Source organism: Schistocerca serialis, chromosome 8 (genome assembly GCF_023864345.2).
Source record: "Schistocerca serialis cubense isolate TAMUIC-IGC-003099 chromosome 8, iqSchSeri2.2, whole genome shotgun sequence".
Taxonomy (NCBI): domain Eukaryota; kingdom Metazoa; phylum Arthropoda; class Insecta; order Orthoptera; family Acrididae; genus Schistocerca; species Schistocerca serialis.
This window is the reverse complement of record NC_064645.1, coordinates 407954816-407978915: the sequence shown is the minus strand read 5'-3', so window position 1 is coordinate 407978915 and position 24100 is coordinate 407954816. Positions and strand designations below refer to the sequence as shown.

The window sequence follows — 24100 nt, the reverse complement described above, 5'->3', positions numbered from 1 at the left end:
CCTTTACTGCTTCAATATTCAGATTGAATAGCATCGGGGAGAGGCTACAACCCTGTCTCACTCCCCTCCCAACAACTACTTCCCTTTCATGCCCCTCTACTCTTATAACCGCCATCTGCTTTCTGTACAAATTGTAAATAGCCTTTTGGTGCCTGTATTTCAACCCTGCCACCTTCAGAATTTGAAAGAGAGTATTCCAGTCAACATTGTCAAAAGCTTTCTGTAAGTCTACAAATGCTAGAAACGTAGGTTTGCCTTTCCTTAATCTTTCTTCTAAGATATGTCGTAGCGTCAGTATTGCCTCACGTGTTCCAACATTTCTACGGAATCGAAACTGATCTTCCCCGAGGTCGGCTTCTACCAGTTTTTCGATTCGTTAGTAAAGAATTCGCGTTAGTATTTTGCAGCGAGAATAACCAAAGGGCAAGGAATGAAATACTTCAACATTTTGCTTCACGGTAACATAAATGAATGCGGATAGAACGATCATGAAGGCTGCTTGGACTTCTGTGAACGCGTTGGTCTATTATTCAGCGATCTTACTAATGCCACGACTAGGGCGGCACGGTGAGGAGAACTAAAAGGGGTCGTGCCAGTGACGTAACTGGCGAACGGCTCTCTTCCCCTCAGTCCCTCCCCTAGATTCCAGCAACAGCGGTAATAGCAGTAGCAGCGCCTGGCACGAGAAGCTAGGGCTGCGCGGGGTGTGGAGGGAGTGGTGCGGCTTGTGCGCGCGCACTCGCCCGTCGGTACGGCTGCACCGGGCTCGGTGCACGTGCACCGGCCAGGGCACTGCGGGACGGGGAACTCGCGGGTTCGCTCCCCCCCCACACCGGCACTGCCAGACCAGCGCACCGCTCCGTCAGCGCGCACGCTCTGCTGCACTCCTTCCGTCTGTCCGTACACAAACACAAGATTCATTGTCTTCCGTAACGTCTCCTGGCTAAAATATGCAGATGTTAAGCCTCTATTCAAGAAAGGGGATAAAGAGATCAAACTACAGACCGATTTCACTTTTGCCAGCATTCTCAAAAATTTTAGAAAAAGTAATGTACAGGCAGCTTCTCAACCACAAATAACATATTATCAAGAACAAAGTTTGGATTTCTGAAGCGTTCTGATATCGAGAAAACTATTTACACCTACAGTGGAAATGTACTTAATTCATTAAATAAAAGTTACAAGCAGCAGGCATTTTCTGTGATTTGTCAAAGGCATTCGATTGTGTGAACCACAACATCCTTTTAAATAAATTAGAATTCTATGGTGTCACGGGCAGTGCTGCAAAATGGTTCAGGTCATACCTCGCTAACAGGAAACAAAGGGTGTCAGTGCAAGGAACTGGTGAATTAAGTCCTCAGTCATCATCAGAATGGGAAGAAATTACATGTGGTGTCCCACAAGAATCTACCTTAGGGCCATTGCTTTTTAGAAGCAGAGTTCGTTTTGTTTGCAGATGACACAAGTATTGCAATAAATAGTATGTCGAGTGTAGTTCTAGAAAGATCTGCTAATGATATTTCCATGGATATTAATAAATGGTTTAAAGCCAACTCATTGACATTAAACTTCGAAAAGACTCACTATATGCAGTTCAGAACCTGTAACACGTTTCCACCCAGCATGTGCATAAAGTATGATGAAGAGCAGATAGAAGAGGTTGACAGTCTTAAATTCCTGGGATTACAACTTGAGAATAAATTCAGTTGGGAGGAGCACACCACAGAACTGCAGAAACGCCTTAACTAATCTGTATTTGCAATTCGAGTGTTAGCAGACATAGGCGACATAAAAATGAAAAAGCTTGCATACTTTGCCTACTTTCATTCCATAATGTCATATGGTATAATATTTTGGGGTTACTCTTCAAGTCAAACAAAAGCTTTCAGAGTCCAAAAGCGTTTAATACGTATTATTTGTGGAGTAAATTCAAGAACGTCCTGTAGAAACCTCTTCAAAGAACTGGGTATACTAACTACTGCCTCTCAGTATATTTACTCCTTAATGAAATTTGTCCTAAATAATATATCTCTTTTTCCAACAAACAGCTCAGTTCATACATACAATACCAGGAACAAAAATGATCTGCACAAGGACTTAAAAGCACTTAATTTAGTTCAAAAAGGGGTCCACTACTCAGGAACACTCATGTTCAATAATTTGCCAGCAAACATAAAAAATTTAGTTACCAATAAAGATCAGTTTAAAAGGAGCCTGAAAGACTTACTAGTGGCCAATTCCTTCTACTCCATTGACGAATTTTTTAATAGAAACAAATGATGTATTGTATATATTCATACTATTAGTATTGTTATTTCAGCTTAAAAAAAGATGACATGTTCCACATCCACGAGGATCTCCTCAACACGGATCTATGGAACGAAAAACTAATCTAATCTAATCCAACACAATTGGTTGAAGTCCAGTAACAATTTCTTCAGAGGCCAACAGATACAGTCAGTAAGCCTTCAAGAAACGAATGACCTCAATCTCTTACATAACAACAGGCAATACTCGTAACTAAGCGAAATGCAAAGCTTTCCTTGATGAAACGAAAAAGTCGGAGTTACCGAGTATGTTGTCAAGTTCACAGGAAGCAAACAAAATAATTCGTTTTTAAACGATATTTCGGCTGCTTTCTTAGCCACCTTCTTTAATGTGCTTCGAGCGCAAAATTCGATGGAATTACTTTCAAATTTTCAAGACAGGTTATTCACCGACGTATTTGGGAATATCCTACAGCCCGCCAAATTTCGATCCCGCAGGGACCGAGGAGACAGCATTACACTAACTGCATAGCACATCCATTTGCGGCTGGAATGCCAAGAAACCCTAATAAGCGGTAAAACAGGAAGTATTCTGTGCCAAGCACTTCAAATCGGTTTGCAGGAATGGATGTACACGCAGATACATTCGCGCCGTCATCCAAAGACGTCCCCAGAAACAACACAGCGCTGAGTAGGGAAACGCAGCCTGCACGGGAAAGTGGACAGAGGCCGCTGCGCTGCGCTGCTAGAATGTTTAACGCGAGCTGCCGCTTCCAGGAAACGCTGTGACGGGCAGACATGGCAGAGAGGCGAAGCCTGCAGATGCGGGCACACACGGAAATCACGAGGTGCGACGTGTTCTTGGCTTTGTTACTTCCTCCCCCGTGCTACAATCTATTCTGCCATTACCAGTAATAATACAATAATATCCATCGGGATATAAGACGGCGACTCAGCCTCGGCGTCGTACTCAAGGCAACCGGAGGACTGAAGCGTATCATAGACGTTAGCATGGGCCGACGGGGGGAACGCATTTGCCCCTCCTAGGGACACGGTATCGTACGAAAAGTATTTATATTTTACTCATGAGTAGTATCGTAACGAAAGTATCGTACTCTTATAAGCAGCGAAAGATAAGAATCGACACTTCGGGCACCTATGCTTACTTTTGATAAAAAGAAGTGGGAGTAGATAGTAATCGTCAAATCAAGCGATGTTGCGAATTTTTTAAAAAAATAGAATATATATGACGGTAGTATCGGTTCCCGAAAGAACAGTTACCGTAGATGAACATGCAGCTTTGTTAAAAATTAAATGATAATTAAATGGACACCCTAGCTGCAAACAGGCGTTGATGTTCTTCATTGGAGACATGTTGAAAATGTGTGCCCCGACCGGGACTCGAACCCGGGATCTCCTGCTTACATGGCAGACGCTCTATCCATCTGAGCCACCTAGGGCACAGAGGATAGTGCACCTGCAGGGACTTATCCCTTGCACGTTCCCCGCGAGACCCACATTCCCAACATGTCCACACCACTACATTTGCAGTGCGCCTAATATATGTTTGCCCATCATACTCATTACTCGTGGCAGATTAATCTACCAAGTCCCGTACGAGTTCGGGCAGATACTACAGTCATATATAGTTAAAATATGGCTTCCCGGCCACTGACCTTCTTGAGCGAATGCACACGCTATGCCCGAACTCGTACGGGACTTGGTAGATTAATCTGCCACGAGTAATGAGTATGATGGGCAAACATCTATTAGGCGCACTACGAATGTAGTGGTGTGGACATGTTGGGAATGTGGGTCTCACGGGGAGCGTGCAAGGGATAAGTCCCTGCAGGTGCACTATCCTCTGTGTCCTCGGTGGCTCAGATGGATACAGCGTCTGCCACGTAAGTAGGAGATCCCGGGTTCGAGTCCCAGTCGGGGCACACATTTTCATCGTGTCCCCAATGAATTATATCAACGCCTTTTTGCAGCTAGGGTGTCCATTTAATTATAATTTCATAAAAATTAGAACTTTAAACACGAAATTACCCAGCAGGCTATCAGAAAATCAGCATCATGGTACCCAAAAAGTATGTTTGTTAAATTTTAGCTAAACTTCCCATTCTTCCTCAGTACAGACATTCACAAATAATATTTTACTTAGTCGTTTCGCTGATAATATGTTACATGATTTTGACTAGAATCATACACTTCTGACATCGTCGGCGTATGGGCGATTGTAGTACTAAAAACACTAAATGAATTTTCAACTGTCAAGATCGCTAGCATCATTTATTGAATTACCGGTTTCGGCAATTCTCTGTTGCCATCTTCGGATCCCTCGCTTTAAACACCTGTCAGAAGTGCACTGAGATATGCCTTGCCACACGGTTGGCGACTCTCACTCCTCCCAGAAAGCCAGGAAGAAGATAAGTAAGTTGCGGTTACCTAGTGTCTTCAACAAAGACTATACAAAGCAAGGGATCTGAAGATGGCAACAGAACTGCCGAAACCGGTAGTCTGATAAAATATTTTAGCGATCGTGGCAGCTGAAAATTTATTCAGTGTTCACTTGACTAGAATACTGCTCGAGAGTGTGGGACCTGTACCAGAAAGGATTAGCAGGAGATACTGAACGTAATCACAGAAGGGCAGCACGAATGGTCATATGCTTGTTCGACCCGCAGGACAGAGTCACAGAGATGATGATGAAATTGAAAGGACTCACTCTTGAAGACAAACAAACTATACCGGGCAAGTCTACTAACAGTCTCAAGAACCGGCTTTAAATGACGACTCTAAGAATGTAGCACAATCCTCTACATAACGCTCCCATACGGATCGTTAGGACAAGATTTGAATAATTAAAGCACGCACAGAGGTATCATTCTTGCCGCATTCCATACGTGAATGATACGGAAAAAAACCCTAATAACTAGTACAGTGGGACGTACCCTTTGCCTGCACTTCACAGTTTTTCGCAGTGTGTGGATGACACAGTGCTGTCTGTCTTTAAAATTAAACGCCCGGACGATACTGATGTCTCGGGAATTGTAAGGTGCTCGCTGGCTACCTTGTACAACCGGGAGAATAAAACGTTCAAGTCTTTGCATTGCTCTAAAGTATTAACGTGTCAAATCATCGGCGAGTGGCATAACGTGGATGCGACGTAACTCCACAACCTTGTAAATGGTGTATGTAATGATTCTCTAGGGGTGACTAATATTTTGGGCGGTGAACTCATTAAGTAATGCACTTCTCTTTCAGTACTTCTGAAGAGCGATTAAAGAGGGACTGTTACCCTCCTACAGCAACTCTCAGGTGAATTCAACAGATTATCTGCCTCGAATGGCAAAAAATTCCTTCGGCCGGGATCCAGAATTCATCTGCAGACATACGTTGGTGAGGCCGTTTGGAATGTGAACGTAGACCCTACAGCTCTACATGGTACAGTGGAAGAGAGAGAATGTCATATTTATTTAAACGTACAGTAGTAAACATAAGATTCTTCTAGTATAATTGGTTTCTCATGACAAAAATATAAGTTCACAAAAAGAAATCAGTTGTTCTACACATCCAAAAAGTATTGGCACACCTACAGAAAAATGAAGTTAGCAGTCTCCCTAAGTCACGTAACTCAGCCTAGTTGTCTGTATGCATACGGTTGGCACTGATGAAACCTTGTATACGTCTTGGCATGGAACGAACCATCAAGTTGGAGTAATATCTGGTGAGATCTTCGAACATTCCTCTAACAACACCGTCTGGAAATCCTGCTTCCCTGTAGAACGATGTTTTCGAACTTTTGTATCCATTTGTGCCGAAAGATGCTTTATCGGGATTAGATCAGGGTTGCGGTGAAGCGAAAACCCTTCCTGCAGCATTACATAACAACCACTCCCGAGTTCTGAGAGCTTTATATTTAGGGTCGTTGTGTCATTGAAAGGAAAAGACGTCATCAAGACCTAATTCCTGTGCACTGCGAAGTGAATGAACGCGCAACACACCGTTGTATTTACGATTTCCATGAAATCTTCATCTTCAATAACTGCGAAGTCACCAACTCCAGAAGCTGCCCTGCATTATCAAACCATTATGCTTTCTCCTCCATGTTTTACTGTAGGTAGGAATCTTGTGACTGGAGCTCTGTATTTAGTTTGTGGCACATATTTCCCTTTTCTTCACACCCAAACAAGTTAAAGTTGGATTCATCAGAAAATAGCACGTATTCCAAAAGTCAACCTATTTACAGACAAAGTTCAACAAACTGCAAGCGCTGTCGTCGGTAACTTCCGAAATAAATGGCTCCATTCTGGGAGATCTGCAACGAATAACTGTTGTGTTCGAAACATTCCCTATAGTTCGAGCACTGACCTGTTCGTTAACCGTTGACTGGATGTCAGATACAAACGACCCTCCACTTTTAACAGGCTCGTTTTGTGCAGGCTGTCCGCAGCTCGTGGTCTTGCGGTAGCGTTCTCGCTTTCCGCGCACGGGGGTCCCGGGTTCGATTCCCGGCAGGGTCAGGGATTTTCCCTGCCTCGAGATGACTGGGTGTTGTTGTGTCGTCATCATCATCATCATAATTCATCCCCGTTGCGGTCGGAGGAAGGCAATGGCAAACCGCCTCCGCTAGGACCTCGCCTAGTCGGCGGTGCGGGTGTCCCGCATCGTTCCCTACGCTCCCCGACTATGGGACCTCATCATCACCATCTTTTGTGCATTTCAAACTATCCTTCAACGCTCCCTACGTGTACGAACTCTTGGTCGTCCTGATCTACGTTTATTGTCTGTGGTACCAGTCTCTTGGAACTTCTTGATGATTGCCCGCACTGTTGTATAATCAACAGAATGGTCTTTACCAACGTCACAGTAACTTTTACTCTGCGAACGCAAAAAAACCGCATTGTTGCGGAATGACACTGAATGCGCCTTCCCCTTCGGACTCATCGTGACAAGTGAATGCCTCTTACACTCGCCGTCAGGCAACTGACTGAAATGTTTGTCAACTCCGATTGCACTAATCTCGTACGCGCGGCGTTGTCTGTCAAGCACAATAACAAACGTCGTACAGTGTGTCAATACTTTTTTGAGCAGGAGAAAACCCTTACTTAATTGATTATAAGTGTTTCTATTATGTTGGTGAAATATTTTGACGTACAGATTATTTCCTTTCAAGAGTCAGAGTTAATGGTATACATACAATGTCCCTAGTATTTATACATTTTGTATTAGGTGTGAAAAGGTGTGTACCAGTACTTTTTGGTACCACAGTATGAGTTTATTTTCTTTCCATCCGCTGTACACTAACGAGGTATTGTGCTGGGCGGCCGACTAGTCTGCTATAGCTTTTCGGCATTTGAAAGTAACCAGATGTACTGTAGGTTTGCCTGTTAAGCAATCCGCTGCACGTATCGCTTTGCAGGCTGTCGGCCAACTAACAATTACTACCCACCGAGGTAATAATGAGCGCCAGCAATAACTAGATGCTTCCTCCTCCCCCCCCCCCCTTAACCGTCCCCTAGCGAAGTAAACTACGCCACAACACCTAAACACGCGCGTCACGCGGAGTTCGGGCAAGCCTACGTCACGTTAACGACTTATTCCCTTTCTTCCACGCAACAGCTCACGGAGCAGCTGTCAAGACTGCCCCCGCCCGCTGTTGACACCGGATCTCGGAGCAATTGGCAATAGTTTTTAAGAAGAAATAACGGCGGTATCATCTATACAGGGTCTAAACCACTTGTAGTCAACCTGGTGCCTACCGTCCACTAAAGGGCGTTTCAGATTTCATGGTGAGCTGTAGGAATTTTAAAAACATTTCCGATGAGCTAGGCAACTGAAACTTACAACATAGCTCAGAACTGGATGATAATGTGATATTAATCGTAATTCGCTTTCTTGTCTGGCGTGTGGCGGAAGGTCTATCATGCACGTCTTCCCCTTTTCCTGTTCCAGTCGCGAAATGTTTCGCGTAAGAACGATTGCTCCCTGTGAGCGCGAATCTCTCTAATTTTTACCTTCACGGTCTTTTCGCGAGTTATACGAAGAAAGGAAGCAAAATATTGGTCAACTCAGATGAAGAGGAGGAGGAGGAGATTAGTGTTTAACGTCCCGTCGACAACGAGGTCATTAGAGACGGAGCGCAAGCTCGGGTGAGGGAAGGATGGGGAAGGAAATCGGCCGTGCCCTTTCAAAGGAACCATCCCGGCATTTGCCTGATGCGATTTAGGGAAATCACGGAAAACCTAAATCCGGATGGCCGGAGACGGGATTGAACCGTCGTCCTCCCGAATGCGATCAGATGAAGAGAAACTGAAATAAACCCAACATTTACCACATGTCTCAGCTGTAATTTCATCAAAATGTTTCAAATCGATTGAAAAATTTCAACACCCAAGGCTAAGAATGAGAAAATAATTATTTTATTAAAACACTTTTTAATATAACATGTTTTTAAAAAGGGCAAGAAAGTACAAAATAATTCCTCCTAGCCACATATAGATTCCTAAACCCCATGCAAATAGCCATGAAAATGTGCTAGCGAATTTTTAATAGCTATAATAATGAGTGTACAGTAGCTGTCTTTGAGAAAAATCACAGAACAGTTCATATCATTTGCAGTGCAATAAAATTGTTCGTGACTTAAGTGGTCTATTCGCCTCAATTATCTATAGCATGAAACCCACGTTTTCCGTTTAAAATTTCAAAACTATCTGTATGGGGGCTGCGAGAAATTATTTTATACTTTTTGGTCCGTTTTCAAAAGGTGTTGTATCAAAAAGTCTTTTATTTAAATTATAATTTCTCTTCAGCGCAGATCGGGACAGTCTCTTCCTCATGCTGGCGTCGGGCCGAACAAGTATGTCTGACATCTATCGCTGTCCGTTTCTCGCAGCTTCACGATCGGATCATACTGATATTTATAAATGACTGTAAGTTTAAAATAACACTTAAATAACGGGGTACCATAGTAGTATGGGATTGGCGTTTGTAGCGCAATTTTGATATCAAATTGATATGCAAATTAATTAAATTGATCCATTAATCATCCCACCCCCGCCCCCGGATGACGTCACGTGTTTTTCTCAGTTGCACGTGTGCCCCGCCCCCTCTTCCCCCTCCCTCCCCACCCGCCTCCCCCAACCTACCCCATTGACGGGAATTTCGAATTTTGGCGGGTCGTGGGTGGGGGTGGCTGGAGCAGGGGTGATTAGTTGATCAAATTTGCATATCAATTGGATATCAAAATTGCGCTACAAACGCCAACTCCCTACTAGTTACCAAATCACTTTTTCAGCAAAAAGGTGTGTTATTTTCAATACTCTTGGCTGAGACTTCTGATTGACAAGAAAAATAGATTAATTCCTTGGGAATACATACGAGAATGTTTTCAGTATCGTAGCAGTTAGGCAACGGTGATGTAATTTTCTTTTGCGTTATTCTACACTTGCCTCTAGTAGTAAGTGAACTACGAGCCAAAACGCGATTAATCGCGTTATGGTGGCCTTGCGCGACATTTTTGAGAAGTATCTAAGGCGTAAAAGAATAAATACTATACTCATTATATAAAGGTGTTGCCACGTTACATAATTTGATGGGAGCGACATCGATAAATATGAAATATAAATAAGTGCCGAGCTAGGGGGTCGAAGTGAATGACGTATTGGATTTCGAGCCTTGGGGGGTTAAGCAGAAGGTGGCCATAAATGAGCGACCTTGCACTCAGAACTGCTTACTTGGATCGGAAATGCCTTTAGAAGTCACGAAGAAATGCTTTGAAAATAGGCGAAGACAGAAATGAAAATTTTCTATATGTGCATTCGCGTAAAGTTGTCTGTTAAACGCATCAACATCACAAATCTGAACTCCGTCTGAAAATTACTATTTACTGACGAAAATAACGTGCGGAGCTAAGGGTAGTCACTAAGGGTTAATTTAATTAGTAAATAATGACAAACAGCAAACCTTAAGTTAGCATTAAAATCTCAAGTATCGTACAAACACCCAATTTCACGACGGACATAAAAGTAAGTTGAAGTTGATCATTTCCTGCGGCCAGTGTTCTAAAAATTGTCCTAATATTTCCACAAAAAATCCTAATCTTAATTCTTAATATAAGTATAACGCAGAGAAGAAAAATGTAGAAGCGTCGTATAACAACGCCGAAGTGTTGGGGAAGAACCGTCACTACTCCCAGAGAATCGTGGTTTACGCACGCACTGGTCCTGTCTGACTTCAGGGTGCGCTTCCAGAAAGAAACTTCCACATTCACCACCTTCTCAGGATAGGCGTCAGAGGCTCTCCACACCATTCGTGTTACTTAAGTTCAGAAGCCAATTTAAACCGGATGCTCTTTTACTATGAACGGTATCGCAACCAGCAAATCATTACATACAAGAGTGTGGAAGTTGAAACACTAATTTCCTAGTAATTTTAGCACTATCCTCACACAGAAAATAACGCTACTTACAAAATTATTATGGACTTTATAATAGATTGCAACCTGCACATGCAATGCCGTGTCTGTTTCGAAAGAGAGCGATTGTACCGTATCAGGGACAGGTGAAAGAGGCTTCACAACGTATTACACAACCTTTACCTTATGGAAACTGTGGTATTACCAGAAAACAATATCGGAATATCACTTCAGAACGAATTAGTCTCATTGTACCCGTATTTACTTTCCCCCAGACCCTCAACAATCTAAAACAATTTTATTTCTGGGCAGTAATCATACACTCTCCTCCGTTACGAAACTGACGATTCCTTGATTGCTCAGGATGTGTCTTATCAATAAATCCCTTCTTTTAATCAAAATGCGCCACGAATGGTTCTCCCCCTCCCCTCTTTGATTGAGGGACTGTCTAAGTTTAACGGAGTCCTTGGTTACTGTTGTAATATTATATCTAATTATATACGGAAAGAAAATTGTATGTTGTTTTACTTAAACTGTCAGTAGTATTGCAAACCAGGAAAGACATAAAATAGTTTTTGAATGACAATAATAGATGTTTTATAGGAGAAATAAACCGACTGAAGTACGTAGTCTTATGCAGTGGACGTCACCAAGAGAACACATGAACCTGCAAAACTGAAGAAAATATGAAACACTCAAACCGTCATTGTTGTCAAATATCTCGCTCTACCTTTGATGGGAAGTGAGTGAGTTACTGTCTTTACGCAGAGAGCCGAACCACTCCCAGTGTCATTTTTCAATGATTGACTGCTTGGCAAATGACTACGATGAAAGACAACGATTTAGCAGTACGATGAAAAGAGAATACCGTATTTTTATAGCTGTCGCTCAAGGTTAATGCCGCCCATTTTTGAAGTGAATCTGATATTCACTATATTCGACAAACAATATCCCGGAGGCAAAGTTACCAGAAACTCTCCCAATCGTAGGTTAAGCGTTGCGTCCGTTAAAAATGTCGTTCACAGCGGAGAATTCTCCTGAAATAGTTAAGAACTGTTTCCTTGATTGTTAACAACTACCTCTGATGAAACACGACTTCTCTGACATCCGAAAGGCATTCAATACAGTCCCACCCTGTCTTTTAGTGGTCCACGTCTTTCTACCAGACAGAACTTAACACATTGTTCTTGTTGTTGTCTTCAGTCCTGAGACTGGTTTGATGCAGCTTTCCTTGCTACTCTATCCTCTGCAAGCTTCTTCGTCTCCCAGTACTTACTGCAACCTACATCCTTCTGAATCTGCTTAGTGTATTCATCTCTTGGTCTCCCTCTACGATTTTTACCCTCCACGCTGCCCTCCAATGCTAAATTTGTGATCCCTTGATGCCTCTAGAACGTGTCCTACCAACCGGTCCCTTCTTCTTGTCAAGTTGTGCCACAAACTCCTCTTCTCCCCTATTCTATTCAATACCTCTTCATTAGATACGTGATCTACCCATCTAATCTTCAGCATTCTTCTGTAGCAACACATTTCGAAAGCTTCTATTCTCTTCTTGTCCAAACTATTTATCGTCCATGTTTCACTTCCATACATGGCTACACTCCATACAAATACTTTCAGAAACGACTTCCTAACACTTAAATCTATACTCGATGTTAACAAATTTCTCTTCTTCAGAAACGCTTTCCTTGCCATTGCCAGTCTACATTTTATATCCTCTCTACTTTGAGCATCATTAGTTATTTTGCTCCCCAAATAGCAAAATTCCTTTACTACTTTAAGTGTCTCATTTCCTAATCTAATTCCCTCAGCATCGGGCCGACTTAATTCGACTACATTCCATGATCCTCGTTTTGCTTTTGTTGATTTTCATCTTATATCCTCCTTTTAAGGCACTGTCCATTCCGTTCAACTGCTCTTCCAAGTCCTTTGCTGTCTCTGACAGAATTACAATGTCATCGGCGAACCTCAAAGTTTTTATTCCTTCTCAATGGATTTTAATTCCTACTCCGAATTTTTCTTTTGTTTCCTTTACTGCTTGCTCAATATACAGATTGAATAATATCGGGGAGAGCCTACAACCTGTCTCACTCCCTTCCCAACCACTGCTTCCCTTTCATGCCCCTCGACTCTTATAACTGCCATCTGATTTCTGTACAAATTGTAAATAGCCTTTCGCTCCCTGTATATTAACCCTGCGGGACGAAATTGACAGATGTAAAGGTAACTTACGGAATGGCCAAGGAAGTGTTACGGCGCAGTTATAGTTTATATACGGGGTGTCCCATGAGGGATGATCAATATTCAGGGACATGACAGGAACGATCATTCGAAGCAAAAAGGTCTAGGCTGTAAAATGCATGCCTTACGAGCTACGAGCACTTGTTTATTAGAAGAGATGGTTTCACAATAGCGAAGACGAACAAGCTCTCACACCTTCCAAGCTATGCACTTAAGAAGTTTACTTGACTTTTTTTCTTGTTTGGCCCATACTGCCAACACCTCTCAAAATATGGAAAGCAAAAGCTTCCAGTAGAGAATATTCGTTTCACAGTCTCGAAGACACGGAAGTGTTCATAGCTCTTAAGGTACACATTTAAGAGCCCATGTTTACCAGACTTTTTTGCTTCAAATGTATGTTCCTGCCATGTCTCCGAATATTGGAAATTCCTCCTGGAACACCCTGTCTACAAAATCGGTGACGCGTTGGGTGTACGCTTCTCCTTTAAGTCAAAGCAACTGCAGCACTCTGGATTGGTTAGTGTCACAGCTAGCAATACAACCGCGTCAGCTAATAAGTCACTTCCGGGAAGTTTGTGTTCCGCGAAGTAAAATTCTCAGCTGTGAGTAGCGCAATTCCCTGCCACGGCTCGCAGCGCATGCGCACTCAAGTTCAGATGGGAAGCGACCGGCAGCGGCGTGGAGCGTCATCTCTGCTCGAGGCCGTGCTTGAGTAAGGATGCGCCGCTGGCCGCGTGGTCCAACCGTTGCGAAACCGGATGAGCCCGGACCGGACCAGCCGTAGGCAAGCGCGTGAGCAATGCGCACGACTCTCAGCACAATATCCCGTTACACCAAACAGTTTCGAGACTGGATTAATTTTTAATATTAGAGAAAAGTTAGGGTGATGGTCTCAATGCTTCCGGTGTTCTATATACTCTCCCCCTCTTTAGTATACAGCACAGAACGTTCATACAACCACGTGGAACTGCCGGAAGTGTCCTTATTTGTGATGATGTTCAACACCCCTTCATCGCTCCTCTGCAAATCACATTTAAGTTCCTGGCACTGGGTTTTCATCGAATCACCTTCATAATAACTCTCTCTTATATCACTCTCCAACAGCGCGCGAAAAAAACGAACACCTATACCTTTCCGTGCGAGCTCTGATTTCCCTTATTTTATTATGCTATATTGAGTGCTATTGACAAAGGATTTCAAACTGATTCCGTATTTCTAGATTTCCAGAAGGCTTTTGTCACTGTATCACACGAGAGACTTATAGTGAAATTGCATCCTTACAGAATATCGTCTCAGTAATGTGACTGGATTCGTGACTTCCCCTCAGCAGGTCACACTCCGCAGCAATTGACATAGTCATCGCGTAAAACGGAAGTGATTTCTGGCGTCCCTCAAGGTAGTGTTATAGGCCCTTTGCTGTTCATTATCTATATAAACGATTTAGGAGACAGTGTGAGCAGCCGTCTTAGGTGGTTGTCAGATGACGCAGTCGTTTATCAACTAGTAAAGTCATCAGAAGATCAAAACAAATGCAAAACGATTTAGAAAAGATATAATATGGTGTGAAAATTGGCAATTGACTCTAAATAACGAAAAGTGTGAGGTCATACACATGAGTGCTAAAAGGAATCCCTTATCTTTGGTTACACGATAAATCACTCAAATCTAAAGGCCGTAAATTAAACTAAATACATAACAATAACAATTACAATTACGAGAAACCTAGGAAATCTATTTTTAATGATTTTTTATGCCTCTAGAAACCACAGTAAGGACACAAAGAACTGCTATCTAGCATCTCGAATTGTCCTCAGAAAATAAAAACTGTACCTTCCGGACTTCATGAACATTTTTTCTCCATTATTGAGTGAAGGCTGTGAGTGCCAGAGACAGCAGATAAGATTTCATACTGCGTCATAGTAAATTACTACCTGTCGAAAGTAATGTTTTACCACCATCTGTTGCTATGACAATCTTTGTCGTTGCCACCACTATCGATTCATACTAATCAACACGTATCTGGTTACGTAAATGAACAAATAAAAAATAAAAAAAATGGCTCTGAGCACTATGGGACTTAACTTCTGAGGTCATCAGTCCCCTAGAACTTAGAACTACTTAAACCTAACTAACCTAAGGACATCACACACATCTATGCCCGAGGCAGGATTCGAACCTGCGCCGTAGCAGTCGCGCGGTTCGACTGTAGCGCCTAGAACCGCTCGACCACCCCGGCCGGCCGTAAATGGACATATCTTTGTGAAGGTATGACTTCCGTACCACATTACATGCCGTCAAAATTTGCTCAAAAACATGAAGTTATGTGGAGTGGGATAGAATGTCATTTACGTACCCACACGATTTCTGATATTGAAGTCTTCTTGCAAGTACAGGGTGAGCACTAAGTCTTGCCCTGATTATAAAAATTTATAACAGAATAACCGTTTGACATAATAAGATACATTTGATGCCGTTTCATAGGTTAGTATTACTAGTTGTTGTGACCAATAGATGGCGCTAGTGCTCCACAACACCGACGCAGTCTGTTAGGTCACGTTAGTTGCTGGCGAAATGGCGTCGAAGCAGGAGAAAACGCAATTTGTGCTTCGGTTTCACGAAACGAAATCGCCTATCAGTACTCAGCGTAATTTTTGGGGTTCTTATGGACGCAGCCCTCCTGACGTTAAATCAATAAAGCGATGGAATGGAAAATAGGCATAATGTCCGTATATGGGGTTCAGAGTCTCCACGTGTTACTGTACAGTTACAGGGAGAAACGAAGAAGTGAATGTTTGGTGCGGCATCACGCATAACAAGGTTTTTTGGGCCGTTTTTCTTCGCGCAAAAATCCATTACCGCTAACACTTACTTTGACGTTTTGCAACAGTTCACATTGCCCCATAGTTAGCAGAATATCAACCATGGATACTTTTCCAGTATGACTCTGCAACTCTGCGTAACTACTGCAAACAACGTCCATTCGAACCTGCTTATCGTAATGGTCCTCCTCTACAATTTCTGCACTCCATACTTCCCTCCATCATCACATCGATTATTCCTTGTCCCTTGTATTAATCGGGCTGTGCCATAAATTTATTTTTCTCCAGAATCTGGTTCTGTACCTCCATATGAGTTACCAGACTTTCTCATCTGACCATCAGCATATTTTAGTAGTACCACGTAGCTTCTGCTCGCTTCTTGTCGGAACTATTTATTGTTAACGATTCACTTCCATAGACGGCTACGCTGCAGACAAATCAAATACCTTCAGAAAAAGACTTCCTAATCTTTAAATTTATATTCGATGTCAACAAAATGCTCTTTTTCAGGAATGATTTTTTTTACTGTCGCCAATAAGCATTTTATATAGTCTCTACATTGGCCATTCTCAGTTTTTTGTTGTGCAAATTTTAAAACTCTTCTATTACTTTTAGTGCCTCATTTCCTAATGTAATTCCTTAATCATCATCATCACATTTATTTAGACTGCATTCCATTACCATGGCTTTACTTTTGTTCATTTTCGTTGTAGAATTTCTTTTCAAGACAATATTCCATTCCATTCAACTGATATTCCCAGTCCTTAACTGCCTTTGACAGAATTTCCACATCAGCAAACCCAAGTTTTTATTTTTTCTCTCCGAACTTCAATCCCCTTTTATTTCTCCTTAGTTTCCTTTACTGCTAGAAATGACTGAAAACTTCTCTCATCCCATTCTGCAGTACTAGCTCTCCTTCACGCACTTGACTCTCTTAACAGCAATATTGTACCCGAAAGTTATGATCTCCTTAAATAAAACACGTTAAACGTAATGAAATGTAACATGACCGACCACCCACTGTCCAAATCTGAAATTTAACTATTTCTAAAAGGTTCGTGGCTCTATGCTACAAAACTGAGAAGAACCCTACGCCGAAATAATGTACATTTTGTGTGGTTTCCACTTAACTGACCATCCATCCCAAAGTTAAATTTGTGGGTCGATCCGGCACATGACTTTCAAAGTCACTGCTTTTCACATTCCACCGAAAGTTTACTGGCCGCGAAATCAATGTGCCTGGATCGCCACCAGGTCTTACAGTTTTAACTTATGACAAGTCATTCTCTATAGCTGAATACGGTTCATGATCTCTAACGATAACCCGAAAAAGAAGTCATCACGCAATCGTTACTTGGACTCAGAACTTCCATACATTCTGCGCTGAAACTCATGCACGCAGGAAACTTTTCACACCGTTATCACAGTCAAGTAAATGCAATTAAGACTTCCCCACTTCGTTTGTTGTGCTCCACGAGATTAAACAAGGCAAGACGTCACAAACAAGTAAGAATTACGACAGAAGCATACTGCGGCACCGGAGATACGTATTCCACCGATAACCAGTCAAGAAGTCTACTCAACATTTCTGCAAATTTGAGACGTGAACAACTTCACGGCGTTCTTGCTGCAAGGGCGGGATTTTAAATTTTACAAAAAATACTGAAAAAAACGTTTTTGGTACAACTCTCATTCTTTAAAATACACTGTCTGATCAAAAGTATCCAGACACACCTATGTAATACGCCACTCGTTGCCACGAGAGGCGGACCCGCCAGTATACTGCGTTGTCAGGAGAGATGCACTAACAGCACAATGGGTCGGTCAGGGGAACTCAGCGACTTCGAAATTGGACTGGTTATTAAGTTAAATTTATGAAGTTATTATATGAAAGGGAAGCAGTGGTTGGGAAGGGAAAGAGACAGGGTTGTAGCCTCTCCCCGATGTTATTCAATCTGTATACTGAGCAAGTAGTAAAGGAAACAAAAGAAGAATTCAGAGTAGGAATTAAAATCCATGGAGAAGAAGTAAAAACTTTTGAGGTTTGCCGATGACATTGTAATTCTGTCAGAGACAGCAAAGGACCTGGAAGAGGAGCTGAACGGAATGGACAGTGTCTTGAAAGGAGGATATAAGATGAACAACAAAAGCAAAACGAGGATAGTGGAATGTAGTCGAATTAAATCGGGTGATGCTGAGGGAATTAGGTTAGGAAATGAGACACTTAAAGTAGTAAAGGAGTTTTGCTATTTGGGGAGCAAAATAACTAATGATAGTCGAAGTAAAGAGGATATAAAATGTAGACTGGCAATGGCAAGGAAAGCGTTTCTGAAGAAGAGAAATTTGTTAACATCGAGTATAGATTTAAGTATCAGGAAGTCGTTTCTGAAAGTATTTGTATGGAGTGTAGCCATGTATGGAAGTGAAACATGGACGATAAATAGTTCGGACAAGAAGAGAATAGAAGCTTTCGAAATGTGGTGCTACAGAAGAATGCTGAAGATTGGATGGGTAGATCACATAACTAATGATGAGGTATTAAATATAATTGGAGAGAAGAGGAATTTGTGGCACAACTTGACTAGAAGAAGGGATCGGTTGTTGGACATATTCTGAAGCATAATGGGATCACCAATTTACTATTGGAGGGCAGTGTAGAGGGTAAAAATCGTAGAGGGAGACCAAGAGATGAATACACCAAGCAGATTCAGAAGGATGTAGGTTGCAGTAGGTACTGGGAGATGAAGCTTCCAGAGGCTAGAGTAGCAAGGAGAGCTGCATCAAACCAGTCTCTGGACAGAAAACCACAACAACAAACATTGGATGTCATCTGAGTAACAAATCAATCAGGGCAGTTTAAAGACTTTTAAAGCTGCCGAAGTCAAATGCTGATAATATAGTTGTCTGTTGGATACAGGAAGGAAAAACCACTGATAAACTCATGTACTGACGGACTGAGGTCATCCAGCATTGCGTTGGGTGGTTGTAAAAAATCGCATGAAATCAACGGAAGGATTCACTCATGACTTCCAAAGTGCTGCCAGTGGCCCAGCTAGCACGAGGCAGTTAAAAAGAATCGTGTCCAATGGTCAAGCAGCTTCTCATAGTCCACGCATTTCTTTATAATCAACGCTAAGCGAAGCATGAGATGGTGTAAAATGGGACGTCGCTGGACAGCGGATGACTGGAAACGAACGATTTAGACGAATGAATCACGCTATACCTTGTGATAATCCGTCGAAAGGGTTCGGGTTTGGCAGATGCCTGGAGAAAGTTACCTGTCATCATGTCTAGTACGAACAGTGAAGCACCGAGAAGGTGGTGTTACGGTATGGAGTCTTCTTTACGGTTCGGATAGGGTTCTCTTACTGAACTTACGCAAATCAAAATACGGAAGGATATGAACACATTTTAAAGCAATATGAACTGCGTACAGTCGAGCAACAGTCTGAAGACGATGGTTGGTTGTATCAGCATGACAATGCATCCAGTCACCTGTGAGGCAATAGCTTGTATGCAATAATATTCCTGAAATGGACTGCCCTGCCTTCAGTCTCGACTTGAACCCAATGGGACAGTCTGGGACGAGTGCACTCTGGACCCCAGCGTCCAACATCAATACCTTCTCTGGTTCAGCTCTAGAGGAAAAACAGGCTGCAATTCCACCAGAGACATTCAGACAGCTCCTAAAAGTGTCCCTAGCACAGTTCAAGCCGTCATAAAGGTGAAGGGTGGACACCCTCGATTTCATTGTCTACTAACAGGTGTTCTGACGCTCTTGATCAGACAGTGTACACTGACGTGACAAAAGTCATGGGATACCTCCAAATTTCGTGTCGGGCCTCCTTTTGTCTGACGTAGTGCACGAACACAATGTGGCACGGACTCTACAAGCAGCTGTAAGACCCCTGCAGAAATACTGAACCATGCCGCCTCAACAGCCGTCCACAGCTGAGAAAGTGTTGCCAATGCAGGATTTTGTGCTCAAACTGATCTCTCGATTGTGTCCTACAAGTGTTTGATGGGATTCATGTTGGGCGATCTGGGTGGCCAAATCATTCTCTCAAATTTTCCAGAATGTTCTTCAAACTAATCTCGAACAACTGTGGACCGGTGACATGAAGCATTTCATTCATAAAAATCCCATCGTTGTTCGGGAACATGAAGTCCAAGAATGGCGGCAAATGGTCCCCGAGTAGCCGAAATAACCATTTCCAGTCAACGATCGGTTCAATTGGACCATAGGACCCAGTCCATTCCTTGTAAACACAGCCCACGCCATTATACACCAACCACCAACTTGCGCAGGGCTTTGTTGACAACTTCGATCCATGGCTTCGTGGGGTCTGCGCTGTTGACAACTTCGGTCCATGGCTTCGTGGGGTCTGCGCCACACTCCAGCCCCACCGTCAGCTGTTACCACCTAAAATCGGGACTCATCTGAGCAGGCCACAGTTTCCCACCCGTCTAAGGTGCCACCGATATGGTCACAAGCCCAGAAGAGGCGCTGCAGGTGACGTCTTGCAGTTAGCAAAGGCACTCGCCGCGTCGGTCACCTGCTGCTACAGCAACCAAATTTCGCCGCATTGTCCTAACAGGTACGTTATACGTTCCACATTAATTTCTGCAATTATTTCACGCAGTGTTGGTTGTCTTTTGGCTCTGACCACTCTATGCAAACGCCGTTGCTCTCCGTCGTTAAGTGATGGCCGTCGGTCACTGCGTTGACTGTAGTGGGAGGTAACGTTTTCGGCACACTCTTGACACTGTGGATACCGGAATATTGAATTCCCTAACGACTTCCGAAATACACTACTGGCCATTAAAATTGCTACACCACGAAAATGACGTGCTACAGACGCGAAATTTAGCCGACAGGAAGAAGATGTTGTGATGGGCAAATGATTAGCTTTTCAGAGCATTCACACAAGGTTGGCACTGGTGGCGACACCTACAACATCCTTACACGAGGAAAGTTTCCGACCAATTTCTCATACACAAACAGCAGTTGACCGGTGTTGCCTGGTGAAACTTTGTTGTGATGCCTCGTGTAAGGAGCAGAAATGTGTACCATCACGTTTCCGACTTTGATAAAGGTCTGGTTGTAGCCTATCGCGATTGCGGTTTATCGTATCGCGACATTGCTGCTCGCGTTGGTCGAGACTGTTAGCAGAATATGGAATCGGCGGGCTCAGGAGGGTAATACGGAACGCCGTTCTGGATCCCAACGGCCTCGCATCACTAGCAGTCGAGATGACAGGCATCTTATCCGCATGGCTGTAACGGATCGTGCTGCCACGTCTCCATCCCTGAGTCAACAGATGGGGACGTTTGCAAGACAACAACCATCTGCACGAACAGTTCGACGACGTTTGCAGCTGCATGGACTATCAGCTCGGAGACCATGGCTGCGGTTACCCTTGACGCTGCATCACAGACAGGAGCGCCTGCGATGGTGTACTCAACGACAAACCTGGGTGCACGAATGGCAAAACGTCATTTTTTCGGATGAATCTAGGTTCTGTTTACAGCATCATGAAGGTCGCGCGGTGAACGCTCAATGGAAGCGTGCATTCGTCATCGCCATACTGGCGTATCACCCGGCGTGATGGTATGGGGTGCCATTGGTTACACGTCTCGGTCACCTCCGGTTCGCATTGACGGCACTTTGAACAGTGGACGTTACATTTCAGATGTGTTACGACCCGTGGCTCTACCCTTCATTCGATCCCTGCGAAACCCTACATTTCAGCAGGACAATGCACGACCGCATGTTGCAGGTCCTGTACGGACCTTTCTGGATACGGAAAATGTTCGACTGCTGCCCTGGTCAGCACATTCTCCAGATCTCTCACCAATCGAAAACGTCTGGTCAATGGTGGCCGAGCAACTGGCGCGTCACAATACGCCAGTCCCTACTCTTGATGAACTGTGGTATCGTGTTGAACCTGCATGGGCAGCTGTACTTGTACACGCCATCCAAGCTCTGTTTGACTCAATCAATGCCCATGCGTATCAAGGCCGTTATTACGGCCAGAGGTGGTTGTTCTGGGTACTGATTTCTCAGGATCTATGCACCCAAATTGCGTGAAAATGTAATCACATGTCAGTTCTAGTATAATATATTTGTCCAATGAATACCCGCTTACCATCTGCATTTCTTCTTGGTGTAGCAATTTTAATGGCCAGTAGTGTATGTCCCAGGTGTCTAGCTCAAACTACCGTACCACATTCAAAGTCTGTTAATTCCCGTCGTGCGGCCACAATCACATCGGAAGCGTTTTCCCATGAATCACCTGAACACTAAAGATAGCTCCGCCAATGCACTGCCCTTTTATACCTTGGGTACGCGATACCATCGCCGGCTGTATACGTGCATACCGTTATCCCATGATTTTTGTCACCTCAGTGTTTACACCATTTCTGAAGAGTTCTAACCTATTCTGGAAATATTTTTTTCCACTCTGAGATTGGTGCCCGCGAAACGCGGTATAGGAAGCACTCGACAGCTTCTTACGGCAATGAAAAACACCGCTCAAGCTAAGTTTGGCTTGACATGTGAGGAAAAAAAAAAACGAAGTCGTTATTCGATAAATCAGACGAATATGGGCCGTGAGACATTAGCTCCACGTCTTTACCCATCCAATAATTTGTTCTTTGACGCTATGTGTAACAGCTGTCTTTGTCATCATAGGACGTTTTCGAGCGTTTAACTTATTTCACCGAACACTTGTTGCAAACAAATAGGTGTATACAGTTTATAATTAACCGTTCTTCAATCTGCTACAGGAATGATAGGGACATGTCAAGTGTATCCAAAGAATCAAGGAACAAAGAAACAGCTGACAGCTGCTTGGTTTCCAGCTACTACGGATATAACCCACTTTCGTCACCTGTTACGTTTTATATGGATTTTGCGTTTCCTTGGTCAAATTTTTTGAGCATTTGCTTATGCCCATTGACAAAATTTTGATCTTCGGTGAAACAGTGCGTAATCGATCGGGAACAGATCTTTTCAGAGTTAACTGTCAGTTAAAAATCGAAAGTACTGCAGTCTCCGAGAGGCCAAAGGATGCCTGTCACTCACCCAAAGTCGCCTGCCGACCCTCTGCGGATTAGACGGGTGGACTGGGTAACTAATGAGGTGGCCATGAATCAAACTGGGGAGAAAAAGAAATTTGTGGCACAGCTTGACTAAAAGACGCGAGCACTTAACAAAAATATGGTACTGAATGGAAGAGTGTGTGTGTGTGTGGGGGGGGGGGGGGGAGATACGGTTGTGGAGGGAGATCAAGTAAGCAGATTAAAATGAATTATGATGCAATAGTTACGGAGAAGAGATGGACAAGCTTGCACAAGATAGACTAGCATGGAAAGCTGTATCTGATAGTCTTTGTTTTGCAGACCACACAAATAATTCAGTACAATGAAAAACCAGTCCAAAGTTGCAAATTATACTTTTCTATTCAATGGATGACTAGTTTAGAGTAGAGACCCATTTTCAAATCATCATTTCCGATTATGTGAAAACCATGTCAAAAATGTGGAACCATCTTTGACTACGTAACGATGATCTGGAAATGGGTCTCGGCCCAAAACTAGTCATCGAGTAAATAAAAAAGTAAAATTTGCAACTTTGGACTGGTTCTTCGTTGTACTGATTAACAGAATTTGCTAACCTACAGCTACACCAGCATACTGGAAGTTCATACACCAACAATTGTTTTTCATAACATATTTCTTTGTTCGACAGAAAGGTACAGGGAACATTCCCATGATAGCGAAACTTCGTCGAAAGATGTATGGGTGTAGAACAAACAAGAAAATGAGTGTGTGAGTTTTGGTTAGGGTTGCGCTGCCTTCTTTCAGAGGCGCAGCACAGCTGTATTTGTTTAGGCACGCTTCTCATGCATGGTCGCCAACGTGCACAGCATACTGAGTGAACGTCCAACAGTCCTCGACCGAAATGGCAGAAGGTCGCAACGAACGCCGCTCGTGTGGGCATGTGACAAATTGAGTACTCGTTGTCAGTTGGAAATCAACATGACCGAGCGACGGCTGTTACCAGCACATCGCAGATCCACTCCGAGATTTGCGACTGTGTTCTCCCAGAATCGTACAATGTGAGGGGCAGCAGGAACCTTATGTTCCCAACTAACACGCTCAACGCCCTGGTTCAATATCAACATTCTACTAATAGCGAATGTTGCTTTTTTGGATCGAGCAATTCCATGGGTATTCTGTATAGTCCCAATCAAATTCTTTAGGCGAAGAAAATCAGCTGATGTAGAACTTTAGAATTCACAATCGAGAAAAAATTTGACATACTGATTACCTGAAGCATACTGTTCCGA

The 24100-nt window shown here is 43.2% G+C and overlaps 1 protein-coding gene and 1 non-coding gene across 5 annotated transcripts in view; both read right to left on the bottom strand.

Moving 5' to 3' along the window:
* The window catches only part of LOC126416704 (uncharacterized), a 307969-nt gene that overhangs the window by 83558 nt on the left and 200311 nt on the right, over nucleotides 1–24100 (bottom strand). The gene's annotated exons all lie outside the window — the stretch shown is intronic.
* Nucleotides 3654–3728, bottom strand: Trnat-ugu (transfer RNA threonine (anticodon UGU)). Its single transcript has one exon. It is a non-coding gene; the product is annotated as a tRNA-Thr (tRNA).